This window comes from Dermacentor albipictus, chromosome 1, assembly GCF_038994185.2.
Source record: "Dermacentor albipictus isolate Rhodes 1998 colony chromosome 1, USDA_Dalb.pri_finalv2, whole genome shotgun sequence".
NCBI lineage: Eukaryota > Metazoa > Arthropoda > Arachnida > Ixodida > Ixodidae > Dermacentor > Dermacentor albipictus.
This window is the reverse complement of record NC_091821.1, coordinates 320,934,613-320,939,281: the sequence shown is the minus strand read 5'-3', so window position 1 is coordinate 320,939,281 and position 4,669 is coordinate 320,934,613.

The following is a 4,669-nucleotide window of genomic DNA, read 5'->3' as shown; positions in this document are numbered from 1 at the left end:
CCCCTTTGTGTCACTACTGTTTATATTCCCAACCGATGGCATCAGTAACTGCTGAGTGAGAAAAGGTTCACTGGTGTCAGAAGACAAATACCGGGAGCTATGGCGAGCAGACGCCGGACAGCACACAGATGGCATTAGTTACGCGTGTCCGCGGCATACGCAGTTTTTCTCAAGGCTGTAGTACTGTCGCCGGTCGATTTTAATGCATAAACAGAGGCAGCTGTGCATGACAGTGTGTACGTATGCGCCGCTCTTTAAGAAACCCTTCGACACCGACTTTTGAGTACTGGTTATGTGCCACTCGGTCAGTGCTGGTCACCAGTGAACCTCTTTGATGCCGCATTTTGGCCGCATTTTGATGGAGGCGAAATGCGAGCCGCGGCGGAGGTGAAGAAGGCTTCAAGCACTCCACAAACTTCCAAAAACAAGTTTAAAGGGACCCTGAAACGATTTTGGCGATTTTCTACAAACGTACCGAGTCGTTAGAGTAGGTTCTTCTGATCATTAATTGACACATCTAAGTGCTCTGCGTAAAGCGTGTAATTTATTATAAGGTTTTAAAAATGCACATCGCTGTCGATCGCAGCGCACTGCTCGGCGGAATTTTAAGCCGCCCCTACCCATATGATGCAAATAACCCATATGACGTCACATGGGCGAGCTATCTGATTGGCTGACCAGGGCGCGTGGTCGATAATTTTTCCAACTTTATGGTGAACAAATGATGCTCGTAATAGTTGAAATGTTAGTTACTTTGTTTTTGTAAAAAGAAAACTTAAAGAGAATACACAAGAATAGTTTTTTAGTACACTTGAGCACTTCCGGCACACAGCAAGTGTCGTCTGCTTGTGTTACAACGTGCGCAGTCTTTGACGAGAGCTCCGCCGTCAGTGTCGATCAGTCTTTTCGTGAGCACGATGAATCACCCTTGTTGCGTTGTGGGCTGCAGACGTAGCGACTTGAAAGATGTGAAGTTGCGAAATCGTGTCTCTGCAAGGCAGCATACGAGCGAACTGGCTGCTGCGCATCGGACTGCGGCTATCCGATAGGCGCCAGGATTCGCGCGTTTGTGGCCGTCACTTTACAGCGGAAGATTACTAACGCAATAGCGTTTCGCAAGTCTGGTATTAGGGCAAACACAAGCGCAAGGGGACAGGGTCTGGCCGCTTGACTGCGCCGGGATGAGCCATGAGATGAGCAGAAAGGTAAATGTGAATGGTCTGCACGGTGCAGCCACCTGGTGGCACAGAGCTCAACCATACTTAGTAGCAGCAACGAAGTGCATTCTTCTTTGCTGCTGGTGTGTATTTTTCGCAGGAGTGTAATCATCAACACGTTGTTCTTATAAATGTTTAAAATGTTTTACACTTGGTTAGAGCAATATTAGCGCTTCGTTTGACTGGTTAAGCGCTGCGCCAACGGTGAAAAACGCCATGACGTCAATTGTGAAGTGATATCTGCTGTCAATCATTCCGTGTTGTCTGCTATCGGACGAACGCAACGGAACGGACCGCCAATTTTGTGACGGAAAGAACGAACCGCCTCCGTTCGAGTTTGGAACGCGTACAAGATCGCACCCTTGTGTCTGGTCAGTGCAGACCGATCAGGCTGCTCACGTACGTCTACTCTGAAGTTCCTTCATCAGCTTGAGTTTATGCCTCCAGTCATTTGCCGAAATGACCAGCTTGCCTGTGGTTACCGGAATACCGGCCACCTTCGGCGCTACGACAGAATGCTCGCAACGCACGCTGCTTCGATGGCTCTCGGTCGACGGCCTAGCGGCCAGCGGAGAGGTCTCGCGCGGGAAGAGGCGTGCTCAACAAGCGGAAGTGGACGATGTGACGTCGCATCGTGACGCAGGACCAGTGAAGGCGGAGCTTAGCGCCGCTCGCTCGGCGAGCGAGTTGAGGAGGAAAGGCATGGCTAGGGAGGAGGGTAACTTCTAATCGCTTGTAACTGCATTAATACGTAACGCTTCACTTAAATTGTGGTGCGAATGTTCTACTTAAGCTCTACCCTATGCGCCTACAAAATTTGCCCGAACCGTTTCAGGGGCCCTTTAATATCTTGGGTCCAAATAGAACCACAAATTCGGCGTTGTAAGAAAAGCTATATATATATATATATATATATATATATATATATATATATATATATATATATATATATATATATATATATATATATATATATATATATATATATATATATATATATGTGTGTGTGTGTGTGTGTGTGTGTGTGTGTGTGTGTGTGTGTGTGTGTGTGTGTGTAATCAAAAAGTTCACTTAGTGTGCGAAGTTGGCCTTCATGGGGTTTATTTGTTTTAAATCTTGTTTGACGAATAATGAGACCCCCTCTCATCAAGTGTGGCGACGGCACCAGTGAACGTGGCCTGCGCCTGTAGCTATAACGTCTCGTGCGTCGGAGGTGCTGGCGCGGCTGCAGCAGCGGTTGCGGCAGACGCGTGGGGCCGTTGACCACGGCGGCGCTTGTGGCGACGTAGTGTGGAGCCATATGAAAAAAAAAAATGCTTGATTTCATAATGTATGCAGCCTAAACAGCTTCGCTGGTATCCATCCCCATGTGAATGTCGCAGCCCTAAAAATGTTTTGTGTTTGCGTTTTCTATACGCCGGTTAGTGATGCCACCGAGTGATGCAGCAGCCTTCTAACTCCATGCCACGTGGGTGAGTCAGTTAAAGAACTTTATCGAGAACGCGAACTCGTCGCGCACCCGGCTGTTCCCACGTCGGGACCAGCAGGTCTAGCCCACTGGCTCGGTCGCGGGCACGACGGACAGCCAGCAGGGTGTCTACTGTCAGATATGGAGCTGTTTCCTGCGCCTACTTCGAGTTCCCCCAGACCACATCGAATCGCAGCACAGCTAATTGAGGAATGCAGAAGCAGGGATGCCACATTCCTGAGGCAAGACACGTGCAAACAAGTTGGCAGCCCCCAGGTTGTGTGCCGCCGGGGAACTATTCACTGCTTCTCTTCCAGAAAGCGAGGGGATAGCCCGGCACTGTTGGAAGAAAGGGGGGTCTCGAACCAATACGGCTGTAATGCGCCGTGACAACAGGACGGCTGTAATTGAGCGTGTCCGCCTTCGTCCGCCGTCACCCCCTACCCTCTAGGCTGACGGAGCTTTGCAAGGCTGCAAGGCAAGACCGCAGAGAGCCGCCGGGTGTGACACCGTGACACGGGCGCCAACCATTGGCCGAAAATGGCGTCATATGAGTGGACTCTCCCATTGGCCGAACATGACGCGACTTCCAGTCCTCGAAGGGTTTAAAAGACGCATTCCAGAGAGACCAGAGCATTCCCTGATTGACCTCTCTCGAACTTCTTGCCGCGGGCCGCAGCGTCCGAGTTGCTGCCGGCCCGTAATTACTGTACGACTGTTACTTGACTCTCACCTCTCTGTATATAATGTTAAACCCTCCAAGTTTGTTTTCATCCCGAAGTCCGTCCTCGACCCCTATACTACCAACCGGGAAAACCGGGGAATTGGGCATTTTGAGTACTTTGGAAATACTCGGGAAAAACTCGGAGATTGTGCTTATATAATGGAAAATTAGCCGTAATTCTATTGATAAGGAACGAAAGTCGTGGTAATGCTGGCTCGCGTAACGGAGAGGGATCGTAACGAGTAAGTGCTTTGACGCCGTGTCGTCGGCGTCAAAACACTCCCCCACCCGTAGCAGATCATGTCCGCGTTGGGGAGTTTGGTAACAATAGTTGGCCCGCCAAACTCATTCCGTCACAACGGTAACGAGGCTAGAGCGTAACGGTGGCGGTTTCAGCACAAAGCCTGCTTCGTCAAACGCATCCTAGCTGAAGCGACGGAGAGTGGAGGATGCGCGTATTGTTCCCGACACAAAGTCGACTTAGTCACGCCGTGGCTAGAGGTTGGCGGCGGAATTCCCAGATGAGGTTGCCACCGCTGGCGTAAATGGCTGGCAAACTTGCACTGCAGCTGGCCGTTCTTAACAGTCGGCGATCCCGTCGCGTGCAGCCTACGGATATTTTCCATGTTTACAGGGTGAAACCGTACCACTCACGTTGACGAGGTCATTGTCACTTCCACTCGCTTTCATCCCGCTTATGTGACACTTTCCCCTTCACAATCTATATCAGTGTTGTGGTGTATGTGCTTTGCTTTGTTTTTTCCCTGGCATTTGAAGCATCGAGACGATGCTTTCTGGAAGGGGGGTGTGGCCCCACACCATGGGCATTCGTCCCTGTAGGCTGTGGGGTGTATCCGATGCAATATGTGTAGGTTCGTGTAAGTGCCTGTCTGGAGCCTACGCCAGGCAGCGGCATCTTCTGTCTTTAGATTTCGATGGGGTGGTGGATATCGCAAGCGACGCCCTCTGTGGTAGTTAACGATGGATGAATACTCGAGGTCGACAGGGTCCGGGTCTTCTGCAGCCGGCGTGATGAGTGCTCGGTTATGTACGAATCCTCGAGCTGCTCTGTCGGCATGCAGGTTGCGCGTGATGCCAGTGCGGCCCGGTATCCAGATGATGGTTTGTGTGGTGAAGTCCTCAGGGTCCTCCTTAAGTATTCGGGCTAGGATTTGTGCAGCAGGTCTTCCAATTCTTCCCTGTAGGAAGTTGCGGCAGGCCTGCTGGGAATCCGTGAGGATCGTCAGTGGTTGGTTTGCG